Source organism: Protopterus annectens, chromosome 5.part0, assembly GCF_019279795.1.
Source record: "Protopterus annectens isolate FY-2018-M chromosome 5.part0, PAN1.0, whole genome shotgun sequence".
Lineage (NCBI taxonomy): Eukaryota > Metazoa > Chordata > Ceratodontiformes > Protopteridae > Protopterus > Protopterus annectens.
The window spans coordinates 354,998,205-355,024,613 of record NC_056735.1 but is presented as its reverse complement, the minus strand read 5'-3'; the positions used below and the strand labels follow the sequence as shown (position 1 = coordinate 355,024,613).

Here is a 26,409-nt window from a genome sequence, read left to right as displayed (position 1 = left end):
TATTCCTGTGGAGGTTTGGAAGTTAGGAGGGAAGAAAGTGATAAAGATCTGGAAGATTTTGTTTAACAGTAGTTTAAAAGGAAGTGAAGTACCAACATCTTGGAAGAAAGCTGTGGTGGCTGTACTACCCAAAGACAGTAAAGACACATCAGAGCCAGCTTCATATAGACTCCATTTCAATTTTAAACCATGATTATGAAGTGTTTATGTCTATGCTAGCTAAAAGAATGGCAACGGTGCTGCCAAAATTGATTGATAAGGATCAATGTGTTTTTGTGGAGGGAAGGCAAACATTTGACAACATTAATATAACAATGATGATCCAGAGAGAGGCAGAATGTAAGAAAATACCACTCTTGCTGGTGGGTCTTGATGCTGAGAAAGCATTTGACAGAGTAAGCTGCGATTTTATGAGTAGAGCAGTGGAAGCATTTGCATTCCCTGATACGATAATAAGGTTAATTAGGAAGATATATGAAGTATCAGAGAGAAAAACTAAAGTAGGAGGGTTCCTCTCTGATAAAGCTGTGTTTGAATAGAGAAAGCAGGCAGAGTTGTCCTCTTTCCCCTATGTTATTTGCTTTATATTTAGGACCACTGGCAAAGAAAAAGAGATGCAGAAATTCAAGGATGTAATAGATATGGTAATCAGGAAAAGTCATCTTTATTTGCAGATGATATAACAGAAAAAGACATCAGTGTTGTGGAACACTTTGAAACAGTTTCAATAACAGAGGCAACCTAGTAATCAAAAGTCAGGTTGCTATCAACCTGGGTGCCCAAGTACCTCATGACTGATTGCATGCTTAGTAAGCTGTTATTAATGTGATAATTTGTGGGGATGACATTTTCCCCAGGGGGGATAATGATGCATTTCTTGGCATTCAGTTTGAGGCCATGCTTCTGGCACCAGTCATTAGTTTGGGTAAGGCCCTCTTGGAGGATGTTCACATCACTAGGGGAATTTAAGACAGTCCCCAGCTTGCAGTCATCTGGAAACTTGGTCAGCCACAGACCACTGTTTTTGGCTTGCACCTCAGAAAAGTATATCCCAAATAGCAGAGGCCCTAAGACCGATCCTTGGGGTACACCGCTCATTATGGGTCTGCTACTAGAGGTCGCTTCCCCTACTTTGACTGATTGAGTTCTGTCAGTGAGCCATTTAGCTACCCATCTGGTAACATATGGGTTGATGCCTAGCTGGGAGAGTTTATCTATTATGCCCGAGTGGGGAATAGTGTCAAAGGCTATTTCAAGGTAGGCGATGTGCACCGTCTTCCCCTCGTCCCTGGCTTTGGCGACTGTTTCAAAGAAGATGACCAAGTTTAACAGGTATGATCTCCCTTTGACAAAACCAAACTGTGTGGGGGGTCAAGCGTTTGGAGGTTGCATATGTCCTTGTTTATAAGGTCTATGGTAGTGCGTTCCATAGCCTTGCAGATCAGGCTTGTTAGGCTGATGGGCCTATAATAGCCTGGGGTCAGGGGACTCTCCACCTTTGTGTAGAGGGATGACAGTGGCTGTCCTCCATTCAGCTGGGATGAAGCCGGTGCTCAGGCTTTGGTTGAATAGGATGTCTAATCGAGTTGAGAGCTAATGCCTGAGTTCATGTAGGATACAGCCAGGGTGTTATCGAGTCCCATGAAGACTGTATTTTTTGCCTTTGCAAGGGCATTAAGGACCTGCTTCCTGGTGATGAGGGGAGGGGAACAGGTGCTGGGGATGTCCTGATTTACTGATGGGGGGGACAGAGGGGTGAAGTTTTCACTGAATGTGTATACCAGCAGGTTGGCTATATCTATGGCGTTTGTGTATGTGGTGTTATTGACCACCAGTTCAGAGCAGATTTGGGTGTTGCCTTTGAGATTGCGGACATATGTGAAGAAGGCATTGTGATTGTCCTTGGTGGATGTGGCCAGTTTGGACTTGAAGTTAGCCTTAGAGGATTTCACCAGTGCCCTTATTTGCTTGTTCAGACAAATGAGAGATTGCTTCCAACTTGGCACCTGCTCCTTCTTGGCCCTGGACAGCAATTTATTTCTTCTGTTATAGAGTTTGTTTATTGCCACTGTCCACCAGACAGGTTTACTCTTTCTTGAGGAAGATGATTTGGTCCTGTCAGTTATTGCTGAGTCCATACAGCTGTGTAAGTGCTCATATAGTTTTTTGGTGTAGGTTTGGACATTAGTGCTTGTTCTAACTGAAGGGATGGTGGCTGTGAAGCTGCTTATACCTGCTTTGAGCAGATTGTAGTCAGCTTTGGAAAAGTTTTTTCGTTTGACCCTGACAAGGGGGGGGGGGGTGTCAGGGGAGATGGTAACTTCAAAAGTGATCGCTTTATGGTCGGATCTTACCAAGGAGGATAACACTGTAGGAGTGCTACAAGTGGCTACTCTTGTTGGTTAGGACCAGGTCCAAGATATTTTCACCTCTCATAGGGGTGTCGACCAGCTGATCCATTGCATTGGCATTGACGAAGTTGAGGAATCTCTGGGCATTCATGTTTGGGCTAGAATAGGTCTTCCACTCTATGGTTGGGTAGTCACCCAGGATCAGGGTAGAAGACTGAATCTTGATGGATTCAAGTAAGTCCAGGTAGGTGGCGTGTGCATCCTGAGTCATGGTTGGGGGTCTGTAGCTAGCTGTGATTTGAATAGGTGTTTTGTCAACAGTTAACTGCACTTGGAGTGTCTCCTGTGCGTCATAGCATTTGACCAGCCTGGAGGTGTGTATGTCTTTGATGAATTTTGAAACTCCACCTCCTTTGGCTTTGTAACCCTTCGTTTGGGGTCTGAAAGTATAGTAGGATGAGTAACCTGGTAAGGTTGGGGTGCTTTCCACAGCTTTGAACCAGGTTTCAGTGACTGCACAAATGTCAGCATACTCCAGGTCAAGGAATAGTTGCAGTGAGTGCAGTTTCATGCTAAGACTCCTAGTGTTTAGCAGCATGACCTTTAAATTTCGTTTATAAGAATCTTTCATGTTGGCAATTTTGTGCTCATGACTTTGCCTAAAAAAGGCAGTATGGGGGAGGCAAGAGCCTTTCTCAGAAGCCTAATGCCCAGGGATGACAGATGAAGGCCATCTGTGGCAAAGCATTGTGGTCTGTCAGTCATGTCCTCCCAGGCTGTCAGGTACTGGATCCCCTTGGAATGACACCAGAAACTAAGCCAATTGTTAAAGTCAATCATTTTCTGTTTGTATTGAGTTATCATTCTGGGTGATGATAGGATGCTGCTTAAGGCTAGGGTCATACCTGCTTGGGACACATATTCAGCGAGCTCAATCATGTCTCTCTTCATATAGTCCAGAGAGGTATGTCTCAAGTCATTCATACCAACTTGGACTATACCTGTTGTTAAGAGACTCAGTTAAGCCTTATATTCATAACACAAACAGAAGTTTATAATTCACAGTGGAAAGGAGTGATAATGAAGCAGGGGAAAGTTCAAGAAATAGACAGACCCATAAGGAGAATATTAACAACCATCCAGAATATTATATTAAGAAAGTCTTCCAAGAAATAAGCCAACACGAGAGTGGAGAAAGGAGAGATTGCTAATAGGGATGAATACAAGTAGGGGTACATAAAATAGCCAAGAGGGGGCTGGAATTTAATGGAGCAAACTGGCAAAAGAATGAAGGCATTAGAAGCAGATAACTAGAGAGGTAAAGGTAATACAGTGGGATGAGGCCAAGAAGATGTTCGGACTGCATGCTAGTGGCTACCGTCTGTACCAGGGATTGATAGAGTATAAGCAAAGAGAATGGGATAAGGACATTTTAAGTGAAAGGTCTGCTGTGGCAGAGTTTTAGTTGAATCTAAAACAGAAGCTGCTGTTACAAAAGGGATAATTAGTACATCATGTACAGTATTGCATGATGACTACTCAAATCATTCAGAGGAGGTTAGAAAAGATTGGGACAAGATATTGGAAAAGCAATTTACAAGGGAACAGTAGGAGGCTCCCAAGTATATATCTAAGTCCAGAAGGTTTAGGATTTTTGTTTGGAATTGTTTGCATAGGTATTGTAATACTCCAAGCAGAATTCAAAGAAATTTTCCTCGGGTAGATGGCAAATGTTGGAGGTGTGTTGGGGAAGAAAGAGGTTGCTGGGGACATATGTTTTGGGAGTGTAATGAGTTGGTAGATTTTAAAATTTTTCTAAAGAGTACTTTGTCGGAAATATTGGGGGGAACAGATGGCTGAAACTAAGGAAATGATTGTTTTGAGTTGGGGCACTAGATCTGAATATTCTTGACATAGTACGGTCTTGCTACTACGTTTATTTCTTTTGGCTGCCAAAAAAAAGCAATTATTTTGATGTATTGAATATTACATAAGAGATGAAAGAACTAGAAGATGGATGTTTAGAAAAGGGAAGGAGCACATTGCATAGAAGTAAATAGAAATTGTGGGAACAATACATGCAGTGTAACATTTAAATAGGAGGTTTGAGGTTTAAGGGAAGGAAGGAAATGAGCAATTTGTGTAATGTTGGACCTATGGTTGTTGAAAAGAGATAAAGAAAAAGTATGTGATGTATAATGTTTGTAAGTGGAAAAATGTTAATATAGTTTGTTTTCTGGTAATGTATGTGCCTATGCCTTAAGTGATAATTTAATAAAGGTGTAAAAAAAAAAAACGTCTAGAGGAGATACAGTATATGGGTAGAGCTTTGAGGCGATCCCATAGAACATGCTCTTAGTGCCTTACATTCCTTCTGTGAGAAGCTTCTGTGAATTTTCCATTTGTTACATACTTCTGGCTAGGAACATACCAAAGGCAGCATTGTACTCAATGATGGGCCTGATAAGGGCCGAATACAATGGAACAATGACTTTCTTGGATGTAGATGCCATACCATTGCTAATAAGTTGAGCAATATAGAATGATTTCCTTAGTAAGACATACAGTGGATATAAAAAGTGTACACACCCTTGTTAAAATGCCAGGTTTTTGTGATATATAAAAAATGAGACCACAATAAATCATTTCAAAACTTTTTCCACCTTTAATGTGACCTATAACTTGTACAACTCAGTTGAAAAGCAGCGACCGCCCAACCCAGATTTACTAGAAGGCTCTTCTGAGATTGGCTGAAGACCTAATCTCTCTTGTTAGATCCAGACAACCTCCCCCTGGTAAAAGAAAAAGGGATACCCATCCAGAAAACCTTTCTGACCCTTTTGAGTCAAATGTGGATTCTGTCTTTGAAGAAGGTGCCCTCATTGCCTCATTTGGAGATTCAGACTCAGTGGAGAACATGGCTTCTGCCTCCCCTTTTCAAGATATTTCCTTTGGGGAAATCTTGCACACCTTGAGGGAACACTTCCAGTGGGAAGCACAAGATTACCCTCAGTCCAAGAAAAGGATTAGGTCATTTTTAAACCATCCAGAACATGAACCCCTCACCATAATTCCTGTTTTATAGGTGGTGAATGATGTATTTCAGGACTCTTCTTTGAAACCAGACTCCCTGCTTCCTGCTCATAGAAAACCTGACAGGTTTTATAGGGTTCTAGATTCAGACAAACATCTCTTCAAGAACCCTGTAGCTGACCCCAAGTTTGTGATCCCTGGCCCTAAGGGAGCCAAAGCTAGCACCTCAAAAAAAACTTGCCCACATATAAAGAAAGTAGGGCTCTAGACAGATTTGGCAAAAAGGTTTACACATCTGCTACCCTGTCTTTGAGGACCTTGAATTTCCAGTTCCATGATTAAATACCAAGAAACTGTAATGGATCAGATGAAGCCTAAACTAATGCCTACAGAGAGCAAGGGTCTCTCAAAAAAGTTACTGGACTTTTGTAATTCCTGCTCACAGGTAGCAAAATACTCTCTGCACTGTGATTATGATGCTATCAAAGCCTCCAGCAGGGCTGCAGCTACAGGCTGTGTCATCAGAAGGCACATTTGGCTGAGGGAAGAGGGCCACCCAGAGCATGTAAAATCAAATTTCCTAGATGCCCCTTTAGAAAAGGACTTTCTCTTTGGACCCAATGATGAGGCTGTACTCAAGAAAATGGAGGATAAGGCCAAATCTATGCTGACTGTTAAAGACTTTCTTCAAGTACAGCCCCCATGTTTCAGTAGAAACTACTGTTCTAAGCACTGATCTTTCCATCACACTCTAAAGTTAAGCAAGGAAAGCTGCATAGAGAAAGGAGCCAAAGGCAGCACCAATGGCCCAGGCAATGGCATTCAGAAACAACAAGACCAAGGAGTTATAGACCACAAGCCCTTAGCAGGGAGTAGCAATGACTGGTGCTACCCCTCTCTACCTTCCCCTCCCCAGCCCTCCCTTCACCAGGCTAGGGAGAAGGCTATCACTGTTCCAAAGAAACTGGGCCATGATTACTACATACCACTGGGTGCTAAACATTATATCAAAGGGCTTCAAACTCAGATTCAAGCAACCTTTGAAGCCCTCAGGCTTTCCAGACATTCCCCCACCAAAAAACAGAGGCATTGACCAAAATACAGATAATATGCTCTCAGGGCATGGTGGAACCACTTCCAGAACACCTGAAAGGAAGGGGGTTTTACTCATAGGTTCATAGGTTCATACTAGGCTATCTGCCCTAGGGCATTTATAAGCCTAGCCAGAGTGTGTTTGGCATTCGCCACCCCTTGGAATGAGGATACTGTGCCCATTTAGGATTTAGTTTACTGCACCTCTGTCTAGCAGTGACACAGAAGATGACCCCTGGGGTAAACCTACGATCTCCCATCCACTCGTCAAGATTTCTCTTGAAGAGAGTCAGTGAGGGGCTCTGCCTAACATGGACTAGGATTCTTTTCCAGTGTGAGGAGAGCCTCTGGGTTATGAATCTGTCCCTCCAGCACGTCCTATTTATTTCTGTGTTGAGGTTCAAATCACTCGTTCTCGTGGCTCTGGTGGATTTGGATTTTCTGAGGTGGAGCATGTCCATTAATTGCGGATTGGACATGGCCTTGTATGTCAGGCATAGATCGCCTCTGAGTAGGCAGTATGCGACTGAATAGAGCTGGAGTTTCTTTAGCCGGGCAGCATATGGCATATGTTTGAGACCCTTGATCCTCTTGGTGAGGTACTTTTGAGGTCTTTCTAACTGCTGCAGGTGTCGGGTAAGGTACATCCCAAATGGGGCATTGTACTCAATTATGGGCCTGATAAGGGAGGAGTAAAGGGGCACAATGACCTCTCTTGATCTAGATGTGAATCCTTTCATGATAAGGTGGGCAATGTAGAAGGTCTTTCTAACCACTTTGGCAATGTGAGTGTCAAATAAGAGGTTACTGTCAACTTGGGTCCCTGGGTCCCTGATTACTTCTTCCGTACTTAATGGATTACCACCTATGTGGTAATTTGTGGGTACTTTGTTCTTCCCAAAGGGTATGACTATACATTTTTTGGCGTTTAGTTTAAGGCCATGGCTCTGGCACCAGTTATCTGTTTCTATGAGACCTTTTTGAAGGATGCTTGTGTCCGCTGGAGAATCAATTATGGCGCCCAGTTTGCAGTCATCTGCGAACTTGGTCAGCCACAATCCTCCTATGTTAGCTTGTACCTCAGAATAATAAATGCCGAACAAGAGAGGTCCCAGGACCGAGCCCTGTGGGACACCACTTGTGACTGGTTTAGAGTCTGACATGGCTCCAGCAATTCTGACCTTGTGGGTTCTGTCCTTGAGCCAGTTTTCAACCCATTTTATGACATAGGGGTTTACATTTAAGCTGGTGAGCTTGTCTATGATGCCCGAGTGGGGTATTGTGTCGAAGGCTTTTGCAAGGTCAAGGTAGGCTGTGTGAACTGCCTTACCCTCATCAATGGCCTTAGTGACTGTTTCAAAGAAGTTGACCAGGTTCAAGAGGCAGGATCTGCCCTTGACAAAGCCGAAATGGGTAGGATCCAATGTCTGTAGGTCCCCAATGTCTTTGTTTATGAGGTCCATAATGATCCTCTCCAAAGCTTTGCAGACCAGGCTCGTCAAGCTTATGCAGCGGTAATTTCCAGGGTCCGTAGAGGCACCTCCTTTGTGGAGTGGGACCACTGTTGCTGTGCGCCATTCTTTGGGTACATATCCTGTAGTAAGGCTAAGATTAAACAGCAGCCTTATGTGCGAGTTTAGTTCTTCTTGGAGTTCATGTATCACGCAACCCGGGATACCATCTGGTCCCATTGATGCTGTGTTTTTAGCTTTGGAGAGGGCGTCTCTCACCTGGGCATCAGAGATGTCAGGGAGACAACACTCTGCTGGGATAGATATTTGTCCTTTTGGGGGAGGGGGGGAATTTGCACTGAACCTGTCTGCCAGTATGTTGGCAATATCTGTGGGTTCAGTGTATTTTTTTGTTATTTTGGACTAATTCTGAGCATATCTGGGAGTTTCCACCCAGGTTTCTAACTTAACTAAAGAAGGCCTTGTGATTGTCTTTAGTATCTTGTGCAATTTTTTCTCAAAGTTGGCCTTGCATGATTTTATGAGTGATCGTAGTTTTTTGCTAGTACTGATCATAGATGCCTTCCCTTTTAGGGATTTTGCTCTATCATGTAGTAGCTTCCTCCTTCTGTTGTATAGTTTATTAATGACTGGGGTCCACCAGACAGGACGCCTGCCTTTGGGGGAATGGGTCTTGGTTTTATTTGGGATTGCATGATCCATGCATTCTTGAAGGTGTCCATAGAATGCGTTTATGTAGGATTCAGCGGAGTGGGCTGTGGTTTCCACTGGCCCTGGGGCCTTGAAGGATGCCACTTCAGTCTTACGAAGTGTGAAGTCAGCTTTTGAGAATTTCTTCACTGTGGTCTTCTGTGCTGGGGGTGGGGGCAGGATGTGGATTTCCACTGAGATTAATTTATGGTCTGATCTCACCAATGAGGGGTATACTTCCGGTGTGGAGCATTGTGTCCACATGTTTGTGATGATCAGGTCTAATATGTTATCCCCTTTTGTGGGTGTGGTGACTAGTTGTTCCATAGCATTTGAGTTTATGAATTCTAGGAACCTTTGGGCTAGGATGTTGAGGCTTGAGTAATGCTCCCAGTCTATGTTTGGGTAGTTGAAGTCTCCCAATATGATGGTGTTTGGAGAGACATTCATATTCTCCAGTGTCTTTCGGAAGGCTGAGTGGGGTTCCTGAGTTTGAGAGGGTGGTCTGTAGCATGCTACAAACTGTAGAGCAGTTTTGCCTACAGTTAGTTGCACATGGATGGTCTCTGATGCTTCGTGCATTGCCACTAACCTGGAGGTGTGGGTATCTTTGATGAATATGGATACTCCCCCTCCTTTTGTGGTTCGGTCCAAGTTTTGGGGCCGAAAAGTATGATATGATGTATAACCTGGTAGTGCTGGGGTGCTCTCGGGAGCCTTGAACCAGGTTTCTGTCACTGCACAGACATCGATGTTCTCCATACTGAGGAGGGCTTCGAGAGCATGCATCTTGAGGTTTAGACCTCTGGCGTTGAGCAGCATTACCCTCAGTTTTTTTCCTCTTGCGTTATCTAGGGAGGTGGGTTTGTCTTTTGAGCCTTGCCTAAAAAAGGCACTATGGAAATGGCAAGAGCCATTGCCAATATCCGGAAGCCCAGGGGTGACAGGTGCAAGCTGTCCCTTGCGAAGCAGCGTGGCTTGTCGAGCATGTCATCCCAAGCAGACAGACATTGGATCCCCCTAGAATGACACCAGTAATTAAGCCAATTGTTAAAACTGATCATTTTGTCTTCGTACTGTGGCATCATTCTTGGTGAGGTTAAGATGCTGCTCAAGGTCAGGGTCATACTGGCCTGGGCTACATAATCAGAGAGCTCCTCTATGTCTCTTTTCATGTAGTCCAGGGAAGTACGTCTCAGGTCGTTCACACCAGCATGGACAATGACTGAGTCATATTTGTACTTGCTTTGGAGTGACCTGAGTGCTTGTGTTATGTGGCGGATTCTAGCGCCCGACAGGCAGCTTACTGTAACCCTCTCCTTGTTCAGCCTGGTGAGCGCGACGTCAGTGTGTCTGACTACAAAGTCACCTATTACAAGTGTATCAGACATGTTGTTTGGCCTTAAGGGCTGTGACTGTTTGGCACACTGACTTTGTGAATTATGTGTTGCATGTGTTATGTTTTGAGGTAGTGGTTGCTTTGATGTCTGCTTTGGAGGCCTCTGTTGTTTAGGCAGATTTTTATTTAGAGCCTCTGAGTATGTTTTTGTGTGTTTATGTGTTTGGGTTGCAGTTGTGGTAGGTCTATGTGAGACTGGGTTTGTGGTGTGTGTGGTTACCTTCACCTCCTGACTGGCTTTGCCAGCACTGAGTCGAGAGAGCTCAGCCTCCATTTTGGCTATATAGTTGCATCTCTCACATATATTTGTATTTGTTGGGAGGAGGAGAGGGGCTGTCTGTGTACATGAGGCAGTTGTAACATTGCCTCAAGATTCCCAGATTCACCAGCTGAACTGGAGAGGACGCCAGCAACTGACCCTTCGACATGCTAGAATAGTGTAAAGGATTGCTTGTAACTGAGTCAGAAAGGACCTATAGGGGAATGGGTACTCAAGGGGATTTTAGGTGGATGTAGTGCTCTCTTTTTTGTTAAAAAGTGCTTTACTTATGTAGAATGCTTTTAGGAGCAAGTGCTGGGCTTTTTAGATAGAGAATAGAATGTTTAGATTGAGAGTTAGAGCAGTTCTAAGGGAAAAACTGAAGAGCAGACTTTGCGGAGCCAGGAATAGTTTACACTTGATTAACTGGCGCTGCCCGATGCTAACTTCGTGCAAAGGCGCGCAAAAGTGGGCTTTATAGCAGGGGGTTAGAAAGAGCTAGGAAATGGCCTAAAACGGCCAATAAGCTACAAGTTACTGGGCTGGAACCACTCCTTAAGGGACAGATAGGCTGCTCAGAGCTCCCCAGTCCCACTGGTGAACAAAGAAGCTTCCTCCTATCCAAACAAGGATATGGACAACACAGGAACTATGACACAGCCCAGAGATCAGCAAAATCTGAAGACTGGACTATTCTAGTTCATTAAAGGCGGGAAATAAGGATTTTTTTTTTTTCACAGAGAAACAGAAAATAGATGCAGTGGCAACAGTAAATGCTTTAAATCGGCTAGCGCACTTGAGTGTGTAGCCTACCAGTTATATTAAGCAAAAACAAACTTTCAAAGTGCAAAAAGTACAGAAAACAAACAGTAATGCAGTAAATCAACTTTGCAGAGCTTATTTAGTTATAGAAACTCGCTTTTAGGTGAAATAAAGCAGTCTGAGATAAAAAGCCAAAAAAATACTTATGAATCAATGGAAAGTCACTCTTTCACTCACTGCTGCTGCTTGTAGAACTCTGCAGGACACCACGAGGAGCTGTGCTGAGTCGAATACAAGCGCAAAAGCAAGCTAAAGTGGGCCTTATAGCAGGGGGTTCGAAAGAGCTAGGAAATGGCCCAAAACGGCCAATAAGCTACAAGTTACTGGGCTGGAACCACTCCTTAAGGGACAGATAGGCTGCTCAGAGCTCCCCACTCCCACTGGTGAACAAAGAAGCTTCCTCCTATCCAAACAAGGATATGGACAACACAGGAACTATGACACAGCCCAGAGATCAGCAAAATCTGAAGACTGGACTATTCTAGTTCAGTAAAGGCGGGAAATAACTCCACACTCTTCCTGGTACCCAGGAAGGAAAGCATATGGTGGCCTACATTGGACCTATCTGCTCTCACCCAATTCCTACAATGTAGAATAACAAGTGTACTGTACCTTTAAGCAGCTTTTCTAAGTCTGTGTGTGCATATAAATTCCTAGCACGTGTTATATTCAGTACCATTTTGAAGGTACAGCCAGAGTGTTAACATCTATGTGCATGATAGCTAGTTTATTTATAGTTTAAAGTTAGTTAACTTCATTTACAATGTGATTGTATATAATAAAGCTGCTTGAACAAGAACCCACAACATTCACCTGTTTCTTCCTGACCTGGCAAGCAACATGGTGTCAGAACTGGGATTGTGAAGACTACACTTCAGAGCCACAAGGTGCAGAGGTTACAAACACAAACTACAAAAGATTTATTTATTAAAAGAGAGAAGACAGAGCATTGCAAGGGCACAAAACATTACTAAACGTTTCAAACGAATAGCACAGAAACATTTATTGATCAAATGAGAAGCATAAAAAAGCTCATTAATGAAATTAAAGGTTTGAAATAAGGTTATTTGATAAAGCAGGTATGTTTAAATTAAAACAAGCATGTTTAAAGTAAAATGAGCATGTCTAGAGTTAAAACAAGCACAAGAAAGTATAATGGGCATGAAAAGAGATTAAATGTGCAAAACAAATATAACAAAAGGGCAGAAAGGGCACATTAAGAGAGTAAATGAGGAAAATGAATATAAAGAAGCAGAAAAGGGCACATTGAGCATAAATAAAGCAAGGCAACAGCATGTGCTTTGGCAAATTACTGTGTTTTGGCATAAACTACTACTTTGCATTGATTGAAATCTTGGCTTGCATAACTAGAGTTATTCAAAGTATCTCAGTGTGTAAAACTGCTTACAGTGTGTGTTATTACTGTGCATTCATTCTGAAGAATTCGGGAATTGACTCGATGTTGGCATTGAGACAGATACTTGAAAAGAAGCTACAGATGAGAAGAGAGTCCAACTGGGCATTCCTAGACTTGGAGAAAGCATATGACAAGGTCCCAAAAAAGCTGATCTGGGCAGTACTGCAGTGTTTTGAAGTCCCAGAAACATTGATAGAATTAGTGCAGGCTATGTACAAGGACACAATGACTCAAGTATGAACAGTGTTCGGCCTCACAGAGGGGGTTCCCAGTGGGAGTGGGTGTACATCAGGGTTCAGCTTTGAGCCCACTGCTTTTTGTACTGGTGATGGACTACATTAGCAAACAGGTTGGAGGGGATGGATCAACAAAGCTGCTGTATGCAGATGATGTGGCAGTACAGGCAGACTGATGAAACTAAGCATAGATAAGGCTGTGGTAATGGCAGCAAATTGGGGAAATCAGTAGAAGCTGAGAATAGAGATAGAAGGGAAGATAGTGGAACAGGTAAACAGGTTCAAGTATTTGGGAGGGGTAGTTGAGGAGAAGGGTAGTCTGAATGAAGAGGTCAACACTAGAATAAATTTCAATCTAATGTGTGCTGTGATTCACAAAGTACAGATATTTTGAAGTGTTTCTTATTCTGAGCTTCTTCTGCGCAGTTCATTCGCAAAGTACAATTACTTCAAAACAGTTTATTCGCAAATTGCAATTGCTTTGAAATAGTTTATTTGTAAAGTATACTTGTTTCAAATGTTTCTACCCCTCAGCTTCTGTCGCACAGTTTATTCGCACTATGCAGTTATTCGAAAGGTTTCTTAAAATGATGATAAATGATTTTTACAGTCAAATAATTTCAAGATAAACAGGCTCGTATAGTAAAATAATTTCAAGGCAAGTGACTTTTACAGTAAAGTGATTTCAGAGTATTACAGTGCCCAGGAGATTTATTTTGTAAAGTTCAGTTATACAGAGACTTATCATGCTATTGCAAGTACTGACATAGATTTCAAGCACATGTGTGTGTGCAAGTGTGTGTGTTCATGTACATTTGCAAAAGTCTTCACTAAGCTATGTTAATATGGCAGACAGATTTCGCAAGCCACAACCAGTTGTATTTGATCAGAATGTTGCAAAGAACTGGAGAATGTTTGAGCAAGAGTATGATATATTTATACAAACAGCCTATTCTGATAAAGATACATCCACCAGGGCAATCATTTTGCTAAACCTAGCAGGGTCAGAGGCCATTGAAAGGGAGCGTTCATTTGTATATGCACCAGTGTATGAAGGTGAAGGGGAAACTTGTCATGTTGTTGTACAGGCTGAATCAAGGGAAGACCCCAAGTGTTTGAAGTGCAAGTTCAGAGAAATGTACAACTCCCAGACTGTTACATTAGAGAGGCATTTGTTTTACACGAGAGATCAGAAGCAAGGGGAAACTTTTGCAGCTTACATTACTGGTCTAAGAAACAAAGATAAAACATGTCAGTTTGGTGATTTAAAAGAAGAGTTAATAATGGACAGACTTTTGTGTGTGGTATTAATAATACTACTGTGAGAAAGATTTTGCTTTGTGACAGTGACTTAACGCTGAGCAAAGCCACTGAGATTTGTCAGATCCATGAAGTTACAGGAAGGCACACAAGTATGCTTGCTAGTGATAAGAACATGGTTTAAACAGGCTGCAGAGCTAATGTTGACAGCATGTAACATGTGACAGGCAAAAGCAAGCCTAAGCACATAGCAGCAGCAGCTGCTGTGGGACTTCCAGGTAAAACCCATAGTCTTCTAGCACATTCCTAGACCAGTTCAGTTAAAGAGCATGCTCAATGCAGAACCAAGGTTCTGCTACTCAGTACAGTATAGGGTTGAAATAGCAAAACCCAAATCAAGCTTTATTGTTAACTTTTGCAGTAGTGGTGCCAACCATGAGTCCAGAACACAAATGTGCATAGCATTTGGTCAGCAATGCCACACGTGTAGTGGAACCATTTTAAAAGATTTTGTCAATCAAGTAAACCTAACACAGTTATAAAGAAAGGTCACTCAAAAAAGCAAGTTGATCAAGTAAACCTGCAACAGTCCACTTTCTATGTAGATGGTGTGTTAGTGATTGATGAAAAGATTGATGCAATTGATTTACTGGCAAGAAATTAAGTGTTTTGTACTGTTCAGATCAATGGTAAATCCATCCAGCTCAAAGTAGACACTGGTTTAAAGTGTAATGCTATATCTGCAGACACTTTTGCAAGGATCAGAGCTGGTGAACAACTAAATGTGACTAGTTGTGCGAAGCTTGTTGCTTATGGAGGTGAAAAAATTCAAACCGAAGGCTCGGTATTGCTTTCATGTTATGTGGCCAGCAACTGTTATAGCCTATTATAGGATATTGTGGTCTCTTCAATGTTTTGTTTGAAGATCTGTGCAGTCATTATTGGGTCTCAGGGACAGTTTGAAAATGAATCTGCTTTCTTTTACCAAAGAATTTCATCAAATACACGTGTCCCAGTTACAGCTTCACTAACACTATTTTTTCAGAGTATGCTGATGTTTTTGATGACAGGTTGGGCAAACTTCCAGTGGTGTATTCTATGAAACTAGACCCAGAGATTAGTCCATTGGTCAGTCCAGCAAGAAGAATTCTCATAGCTATGCAGCATAAAGTCAAAGTTCAGTTGGATAAAATGGTGCAACAAGGTGTAATTTGTCCAGTTACAGAACCTACCGAATGGGTGTCATCCATGGTAGCAGCTCATAAAAAAGTCTCAGATGAAATCAGAATATGCATTGACCCAAGAGATTTGAACAAAGCATTGAAGAGACCCCATTATCCTATGCATACAGTTGAAGATGTTGCAGCCCTGATACTGAATGCCACTGTTTTTTTCTGTCTTGGATGCAAAGAGTTAATTTTGGCAAGTGATGCATGATGGCAAATCTTCACTACTGACTACATTCAGTACCCCATTTAGAAGATATAGATTCCTCAGGATCTTCTTCTTTTTCTTTCAGCTGTTCCCATTAGGGGTCGCCACAGTGGATCATCTGTTTCCATTTCTTCCTGTCCTCTGCATCTTGCTCTGTCACACCAACCACCTGCATGTCCTCTCTCACCACATCCATAAACCTTATCTTAGGCCTTCCTCTTTTCCTCTTACCTGGCAGCTTCATCCTTAACATCCTTTTCCCAATGTACCCAGCATCCCTCAGGATGGCATTTGGAATAAATTCTGCAAGTGAAGTCTTTCAGCATGCAGTGGAACACATTTTTTGGGTTATCCTTATGCCATAATAGTAGATGATTTATTGGTCGGAGGCAATGGTGACAGAAACCTTAAAGAGAGTTCTAGACAGAGCATGTCAAGTGAACTTCAAGCTCAATCCTCTGAAGTGCAAATTCAGACTACCAGAAGTTACATATGTAGGTCATTTATTTACAAGTATTGGCTTGAGACCAGACCCGTCCAAGCAAGCAGTCATTCTTGAAATGCCAGTACCAGAGAATGTGCAAGCTCTATAACGTTTTCCTGGTATGGTCAACTGTTTAGACACGTTTATACCAGACTACAGTGAATTGACAGTGCCTTTGAGGCAACTCACACATAAAAATGTTACATGGTCATGGCTAGAACAGCACCAGAAAGCATTTGAAGTTCTTAAGCAGAAAATTACTACCCCGCCAACATTATGGTACTGTGATGTCAACAAACCAGTAACTCTTTCCTGCAATGCTTCAAAATTTGGTTTAAGTGCAGTTATTCTTCAAGAAGACAGGCCAGTTGCCTACAAATCTAGAACACTTACCCAGACTGAGATGCAGTATGCTCAAATTTGAGAAGGAACTTTTGGCAATAGTGTTTGCATGTTCCAAGTTTCATGATTATATCTATGGTTGAGATATCCAGATTGAAACTGATCATCAACCTTTGGTTATTATTTTAAAGAAGCCTATGCATTCTGCTCCAGTGAGATTACAAAGAATGATGCTCAAATTGCAAAGGTACAACTTTGAAATGGTCTATACGAAAGGCAAACTTCTTTATCTAGCCTGATACCTTATCCAGATCACCTAGAAGTAGAACAGAACAGCTTGACACAGAGAATTTTGACTTTGATGTCATGGAAGTACGTAATGTTTTTAACAGAAGACTTGATGAGCAGCTATGAGATCATACAATAACTGATTTTGCAAAAGCTCAGTCACTACATCAGTGATAGATGGCCATCAAAGCATTCTAGTGTACCAGCCGATGTGCAACCTTACTTTCCTTACAGAGATTAGTTGTTGATGGAAGATGGCATTATTTTCAAAGGTCCTAAAATTATTGTTCCTGTTTCGTTACAACAAGAATATATCCAGATTTTGCATTGTGGTCACCCAGGTTCCGAATCTACTAAGAGAAGGGCGAGAGAACTTGTGTTTTGCACTTTTCTAGCAAAATTCTCACTCTCTCTCTCTCCTTCTTTCAGTGGATGAAGAAATCTGCTCGATTTGTCATAGCTGTACTTTTAAAAAGAACACTTCTTAAATAACTGGGCTCTAATGGTGCTGTTGTTTTTAGCTTTAGGCCTCAATAAACTAGAAGAGTGCTTTCTTCCTGTTCAGTGTGTAACAGTACTAAACTGCATTTGCAAAAAGAGACACTTCAGCTAAGTCAAATCCCTAAACTATCTTGGTCAATAGTAGCTATTGACATCTTTGAGTGGAAGAATCAACATTACTTAGTACTGGTAGAGTCTTATTCAAATTGGTTTGAGATCAATCTACTACCTAATCTAACTTCTACTACAGTTATTACTAAGTTGAAACACCATTTCTCAATCCATGACAGTCCACAGAAATTACTTTCTGAATTACCAGTCAGTTGTTTCAGAAATTTGCAAGAGAATGGGACTTTGTACATGTTACTAGTAGTCCAGAGTATCTGCAATCAAATGGACTTTCTGAACATGCAGAACAGAATGCATAGCAATTACTTGAGAAGTCAGTGTGTGTTAATACTGTAGTTTTTTTGAATTTCCTAAATCTCAGAAACATACGCTGTGATGATATACTTGGCTCACTTGTTCAGAGACTTCTATCCAGGCAAACCAGAACAACATTGCCCATCAGTTGTAGTTTATTGAGGCCTAAAGTTAAAACAACAGCACCATTAGAGCCCAGTTATTTAAGAAGTGTTCTTTTCAAAAGTAAAGCTATGACAAATCGAGCAAATTTCTTCATCCATTCAAAGGAGGAGAGACAGTAAGGATACAAACAGTGAAAGGTTTTAACCGGATTGGTCAAGTAACGAGTATATGTGCAGACCCAAGATCCTATTTTGTTAAAACCGAGGGTGTGGAGTACAAGAGAAATCACAGACATATTCTTCATGTATCAGAACCAACATCACAGCATTGTTCCTATGAAAAAGACTCTAACTCTCAGAGCAATCTGAATGATATTCCTGTTCCTGAACGCATCTTGACTCCTGATACTGTTCCGGCAGATGATCCCAAGGTTCCTAAGACTGAAAAGTTGACTTAGACCATTCCAGTTGCTAAACCAGATCACAAATTTTATGTCAGACAATATGGTCACATCTCAAAGCCCAGTGTGAAATACACAGCAACTTGGACATAGCTGTATATATGTACCTAGCTTTGTATTATTGCATGTTGAAAATTATTCCTGTGTAAATTTCATATTTATTAATTTCAGTTCTGCCAGGCATTCAATAATAGTACACAGTTTTTCCCTAAATTTCCCATTTTAGGAAAATCTTTGTGTTGTAAGTCAGTTAGGGTCCAAGGATGATGGACCCAAACTATTTCCACTCCCCACCTGTTGGAATTTGTCTAAGGGGTGCATGTGTTACAATTTCTTTGTAGTGCATGGAGCGTGGTGATTACACTCTGATATTCAGAAAAAGACAAACCAGTTAAGCGCTAGAGTGGCACACGACCCAAACTTTAATGTTATGCACCCCTTGGTAAAGTTGTTAAGGTTGAACTAGTGCTAGGCATTAAAATCTGCCTGTACTGACTAGCAAATGACAGCAGCAAAACAAAAATGTTTGTTTCTGCCTGCTGTCTGTTCTGGTACCATACCCCTCTCTTCCTGTAATAAACTTAAAAATTGGCTAGAATCACAGGATGTGTTAGCAAACATTTTCTGAAGTATACAAACCCTGAAACGTATGCCATTATTTAACTGCTTCAGTCCTCGGTGGATTTTTCTGAAAACCACACATGTTATGAGGAGCAGACCAAAATATGAAGCAATAATCTGAACATTCTATGAAAATCTGGACTGTTGAGAGGCATGGAGGTGAGTGCAAACGTAACTGAGTTTGTTATACTGCCTTTCTGATAGCGTCAGCTAACTGCTTTTCAGCTTTGAAAGCCAGCACAATACTTAGTGATTTTTTTCTCCCTGTAACTTGTAGTATATGGAGCAGATAAATCTCCATGTAGTGCAAAGAATTGTGATTGTGTCATCGATTGTAACCTTTAATTATGCATTCTCCACGTGGATGCCAGGATTCAGCTTTTTTTAAACTCCTTAACTGAATTATCACTTGTGACATAGGTAAATTTACATTTATACAAAAGTAATCAAATTGCATTAAATTAACATTAACAAACATTATACCACACATATATTGCTATTGGAATGTACCTGGCTAGACATCTCCAGCAGCTGGAGAGACCACAGAGGTACCTAACCAAGAGAATTACTGGCCTCAAACAGTTGCCCTATGCAGCATGATTGAAAAAGACTGTTCTCTGTTGCATACCGCTTTCTCAGAGGCGATCTCTGTCTAACGTACAGAGCCATGTCCAACCCAGAATTGTTGAACATGCTCCATCTTAGCAAAACCAAATATACTCGAGCTACACGCTCTAGGGATATAAACCTCAACACAACAATGAATAGAACATGCTGGAGGGATAGATTCCCTTCGCAGAGACTTCCCTTACTATGGAACAGGGTCCCAATCTACATAAGGCAGAGCCCCTCACTATCACTCTTCAAGAGGAACCTTGATGAGTGGATGGGTAACAGAAAGTTCACACCGGGGATCACACCAACAGGACTACTAGATAGGGGCCAAGGGTACTAGCTTGCTAGTACAAGGGTCTAGGGAACTACTAAAGGGGAGGTGAATACCGCACAACGTGGCTGGGCTAATATATGCCTTCGGGCAGATAGCTCAGTACCAACCTATGAACCTATATATATATATATATATATATATATATATATATATATATATATATCATATTACCTAAGCAACATTGCATAACTTAATCAATTCCTCAATTCCTGCCCTTTTTTTTTTTAAACAAGAAACATCTTTATTAAACCATGACTTATGACATACTGTAAGCAACCATACATTTATATAAATGAAAACTAACCACACCAACACAATCCTAGTTGCAGTCATTTTACATTGCAAATCATACTGACACTCCCAGTTGCAAATATTATACATCACTTATAATCTACCCAATCTACCCAGTCATTTTCATTCAAACATTATATAGCTCATTTAAGTCCTGCCTTCTTTTAAACCTCATTCCTCCCTTGTATTTATTGTTCCTACAATTCACATTTTTTCCTATGTAATTTGCTCCTACCCTTTTCTAAACATCTCAATTCCAGTTGTTTTATCTCTGTTACTATACTCACAACTTCTAATATAGTTGGTGTAGATTTTGATTTCCATTTTCTAGTAATTGCTATTTTTGGCAGCCACCATAATTAGACACAGCAACTTGAGCTTCACTCTCAAGGTGAATTTATTGGCAGCCACGTCTCAAACACATAATAAGCAGGTTATGATTGATGACTTGATCATAATCCTTTATTTCTTCAGCACTAGTTTCAGTGATAGTTTCCTCATCAATTTCATGTTTCTCCATTTTGCTTTCGAGTGTGCAATGTGTTATCAAATTGTTACTCTTTCACATCTTTTCCCTACTTTATTTTTCTGTCCCAGTTCTATTCCCTCTTTCCTGAGACTGTGTCTTTCATTAGAAGGGGCAATAGGAGGTGGACAAATGCCACCTTCCAAGAAAGCAGGTGGAAGAGATAAAGGCAGCTAATCCGCTTCACACATATCCTCCTTCTGGACAGATATATCACTTCCAGATATTACTGGTAAAACAAACACAATCCTTTTTTTTTTACCTTTAAAGATATTAGACACACATGGTATGATAAAATTGTAACAAATCAGGATCTTACAACTACTCATGCCGTTCACATGAAAAATACATGTATGTGAGCATTTCATTGTCCTGTTACTAAATAAGGAGAGTTGCATCTAAGTCTCAACTTGGGCTCTGTTTATCATTCTCCTATTAACTTTTATACTTGAGAAAACTTCATTAGGATAAGTTGTGGCGTAGGCTGTTCTGAAATTTTTGATACTTCACAAAGATATTTACTCCCTTAGTTTGATTTAGTAACACAGCTATAGAATTTGCCTTTAGGTAACAAGAAACATATGCCAGCTTCTTTGCTGTCTGTTACAGTAACAGCAAAAGAATATAATATTCCATCTCAAAGCATTCAGAATTACAGAGTAAAAGAACTTTACATTCACTATAGTATGCTTTTTTTATTCCCATTACATTCGGATAAATTTGCTTCTCTTCCATCTGGTGTGCAATGAATAATCATTTTCCATAAACGCCCTGCTATCTCTAGTTTTTAATATTTTGCCCTTCTGCCACAGTTTTGCTAGGACCATCTCTTTCTTCTGGTATGTTTGCATCTTTACTATTATAGGTCATGGCTGCTTTCTCATTGCTAGATTTGAGGCATACACTTGATGTACCTTTTTAGTTAACAAATCATGCTGTGGAACACCAGTCCAGTTGCTTATTCATGCTTTCATAAAATTATGACATTTTGTAAAGCAGAAAATCTCAGGTTTTCTCTCTGCGATCTGTTTTTAAACCCTACTATTTTTTCAAACATCTCTTCTCAGCCAGCTTTGTCTTCATTTCCACCTCTGATATTTTTAGTTTTATCAGATCATCTGAACAGCTAGTTAAAGCTTCCTTTATATTTCCAACATTTTATTTGAGTTGATATATATATACCGTCAATGTTTCATTTATTTTAATCACATTTGAGTACATTTGATTTACTTTTTTCCTCTAAATTACGTGAAACTATTTCTTGAACCAGAACTGAAGCTTGAACTACTTTTTACTGAACAGCTGCAGAATCCTTCAAAGACTGTGTTTTCTCTTTGCCTTTTCTGATTGATTTTCTTTCAGGTTTTCCACATTTTTTTCTTTGCTGGTATCCAGGCAGTGTACTTACTAGCCGGTAACTAAATTTTACCCAAAAAACAGGTTCAATGGCACTCCTTTTTCTTACTTTTTGCGTTCACATTGGGAGAGCTGAAGTTAAGCTATTTTAGTTTTTTAACACCTTTATTAAGTTTATCACTTAAGGCATAGACAAACATGCATTACCAGAAAAGAAAACAAACCATTTTAACATTTTTCCATATAAACACAATATTCACCACATATATTTTCTTCACTAGTATCATCAGTCCAACATTACAAAAAATTGGCAAATTCTTGCCTTTCCTTAAACCTCACTCCTCCACCTCCTGAACGTTATTATGCAAGTATTGTGCTCAGAATTTCCATTTGCTTCTATCCAATTTGCTCCTTCCTGTTTCTAAAGATCCCTCTTCCAGTTTTTTTTTTTATTTCTTTTATAATATTCAATACCTCAAATACAGTTGGTGTAGACTTTTATTTCCATTTTCTAGTAATTGTTTTTATGGCACCCAACAGAATTAAACTTAATAAGGTCTTACTGTGTCTAGGCAATTCAGATCCTGTATCCCAGCTCAAAAGAATCATTCCTTACTTACAGCCATTTGAGCACAATATTTCTGATGGAGTACTCTGTAGGGAATTTTCAAATTCTGCCAACTCATTACACTCCCAAAACATGTGTTCCCAGTTACCTCTTTCCTCTCCATCACACCTCCAACATTTGCTATTTACCTGAGGAAGAAATATTTGAAGTATGCTTGTGGTATAAAAATACTTCTCCAAACAGTTCCAAGCAAAGATCCTAAACCTTCTGGACTTGGTTACATACATAAGTATTCCCATTGTTTTCTTGTAAATAGCTTTTCCAGTCTCTCTTCCCAGTCTTTTCTAACCTCCTGTCTAACCTCCTGTGAATGAATCATTTCTACCTCCTGTGATTCTTATAGTTATCATGCAATATTTTATATGCCCTACTAATTATCCTGTTTTAACAGCTGCATCTGTTCTACATTCAACTAAGATCTCTACCAGAGCAGGTCTTTCACTTAAAATGCCCTTATTCCTTTCTCTTTGCCTGCACTGTGAGCTCAAACTCTGACAGACAAGGCAGTCTCAGGCCTGCAATCCAAATGTCTTTTTGGCCTCATCCCACTCTATTACCTTTCCTGCTTGAGTTATGTGCTCCCAATGTGTTGGTTTCTTTGCCAGATTTCCAGTAAAGTCCAGACCCCTGTTGCCTATTTTCTGTATTCCCACGTATAGTCATCCCTATTGGCAAAATCTACTTTCTCCATTCTCATATTGGTTTAGTTCTTAGAATACTTTCTGCTACTTTATGAATATAATATTATGTATGGTTATTATTATTCTTAAGGATCTACATCCAAAATCCCACTATCTCTGTTTCTTGAACTTCCCTCTTGCTTCTTCATCATCCCTTTCCACTTTGAATTTTAATCTTCTGCTTGTGTTATGTATATGAGCCTTAACTGTGTAGATCTAAAATATTCCTTCCAATCAGGTAAACCTAAACCACCTTGTTTGATTTGAAGGATCAGTGTATCCCATTTAACTTTTGACATCTTTCCCTCCAAGAAAAATTCCTTCAATTATTTATTAATTTTTGTCCACAACTTTTCCTCAGGTTGATAAAAGCATGCCTCACCCATATACAAGACTAAAGGGACTAACAACATTTTTACTGCTTGTATCTTACTATCCATATCCATAAATAAGAGTTTCCAGTTTCTCAGTTTTTGTATTATCTTAATTTAGTATATTCTCACATACCCTTAGCTGCCATAACAGAAGCCATTTTAATCCATACTTCTAAATACTTCATCTTATCATGTCCCCATAAATATGGGTCTTGCGGAACCAGTTTGTGTGTTGGTACATAATTTATGGATATAGCCTTCATTTTATCTTCATTAATTTTATATTCAACAAAGACTTGAAACATGTCCTTTTCTGGATTTATCAGGTACAAAATAATAATATCTAAAATAAAGCCAACTTTTTTTCTGATTACCATACCAATCATAGCCTTGTATTTCTAAATTTCTTATTTTCTTTGCCAGTGGCTCTAAATATAAAACAAATAACAAGGGGAAACAGGACACCCATGCCTGCTTCCTCTGTTCAAACACAGCTTATCAGAGAGGAACCCTCCCACTTTTAATCTTGCCTCTGATCCTTCATATTTCCTTTTAATTAACCTCATTATTGTATCAGGGAATGCAAATGCTTCTAATACCGTACTCATAAAATCCCAGCTTACTCTGCCAAATGTTTTTTTCTGCATTAAGACCCACCAACAACAGAGGTATTTTCTTATATTCTGCTTCCCTCTGGATCATCATTGTTCTATTAATGTTGTCAAATGTTTGCCTCCCCTACACAAAACCACACTTATCCATATCTATCAATTTTGTAAACACCTTTACCATTCTTTTAGCAAGTATTGACAAACACTTTATAATTGTCATTTAAAATTGAAATGGATCTATATGAATTTGGGTCTGAAGGGTCTTTGCCATCTTTAAGTAACACAGCCACTACAGCTTTCTTCCAAGATGTTGGTGCTTCTCAACCTTTTAAAATAGTGTTAAACAAAATCTTCCTTATCTGTATCACTTTCTTCCCTCCTAATTTCAAAACTTTCACAGGAATACCATATGGAGATTTTCCTGAAGATTAATTATATGTCACTATTTTTATCTCATCGCCTACTATCTTAACTGTTAGCTGTTGAAACTCATCTACCTCTAACTTGGTATAATGAAGTCTTCCATAAATATTTGTATTTGCACTGTTTGTTGATTTCCACATTTCTCTGCTTTGTACATATTTTCATAAAAATTGCAGAATGTCTGTAAAACCTCTACAGGATCTTTGGTTATTTTTCTTGTTATAGGTTCCCTAAGTTTGGTGACAACCCTTTCAATATTCTGTTGCCTAAGTCATTGTGTTCTGGAGTTCTCAAAAAATAGTTGCTTAACTGCAGTCTTTCTAAACTCATGCATGTTATCCAGATGCTCCCTTATTTTCTCTGTAGTATTCTGCATTTGCTCCTCTTCTCGCCCTGTGAGATTTTCCTTATTCTGCAATACTTTAACTTTTGTTTTGTTTTATTACTTTTTAATCATATCTCTTTCATTATTTATTTTTAAACTCCATGTTAATTTTATCCCAGTCACTAGCTGTAACTTCTGAAGATATTTCTGTCTTCCCTAATAACTTTCAAATAATTTCCACTACCCATTCCTTAAATTCCTTTCTTTTTGACAGGTAGGTGGAAAAGTACCAGTGTCTTATTTTTACTTCATTACCCTGCATTTTTATCTTAATTGTATTGGTGCAGGATCAGAAGTTGTTATTGGATGTGTCAAAGCTTTCAATTAAATGCACACTTTCCTGTGAAACATAATTTCTGTGTAGTCTAGCCAAGTTTTTGTACTTTGGAGAATATGTAAATTCTGTCCGAGTTCTTACTGTTGAATTCATATCTTCAGTAGCAAATGTTTTCATAAATTTCTTCAGAAATCTACCCTCTTTTGTTGTATTGTGCCTTCTAGTTCCCCCTGACACATTCTCACTATTGCAAATCAAAATTCCAGTATTCACCTATAAATAATATTCTCTGCTGAAAGCTGATTATTTCTCCCCAATTTTTTTTAAGCTCCATAATAGCAGTTTTTGGTGGAATATAAATACATGCCATTTTAATCCTCATCCCTTACCAATAACGTTTTACTGCAAATCTACAGTTTTTGTCCTTTTTTCTTCATGTATCAATATTTCAGACCCTCTAGGAAGTAGTATAAGTACTCCCCTTTTTATCTGCCCCATATTCTGCCGAATATCCATTTTGAAATATTCTCTTTATCAAATTCACATATTAATTTCTTTCCAAATGTGCCTCATGCAGCATTGCTGTCTGCACTCTGCATTTCTTAATATAATGCAATATTCTTTCCTTTTTATCTATACCTGTTAGGCCATTCATGTTCCAGGATAATATGGACAGCATAGCCATCATTATAAAAAGCTTTGTTCCGACCTATTAAACATGACAGTTTTTTGAATGTGTATTTCCAGCTTTTGTGTTGCGTACATATGTTTGGCATGTTGATCTTTTGTGCAGTTGTTTCTTCTCATCTCCCTTTGAACCTTTGTCACATTTTCAAGAATGTTTTAATGAAAACCCTTAAACCAGAAACTAAATGCAAAACACCCCATCCCCTATTAACCTGAAAAAAAAAACACACCAAACTATGTACATTTTCAAAACATGACATTTAACCATACAGAATGTAACAGTTGCTCCAAATTGGTGGCTGGACCTACAGGCATTATCTAACCTAAAATTAAGGTTACCCATGCTAAAGTGCATGCTACAGCCTGTGCTCCCACTTGTACTGATTGCTATATTTTCTTTTCTTATCTCTCTTCCTCTCCCATATATGAAAAACAGCTTGTATGATTTCAGAAAGTATGAACTTTTACCCTCACAAAAAGTGCACTGGCTATTTTTAAATAAAACTAAATTGCACACTGTTCTATTAACTGCT

General features: G+C 39.8%; 1 protein-coding gene across 4 annotated transcripts in view; it reads left to right on the top strand.

The window, feature by feature from the left end:
- The window catches only part of LOC122802629, a 1,172,105-nt gene that overhangs the window by 529,704 nt on the left and 615,992 nt on the right, over positions 1-26,409 (top strand). The window lies entirely within an intron of this gene.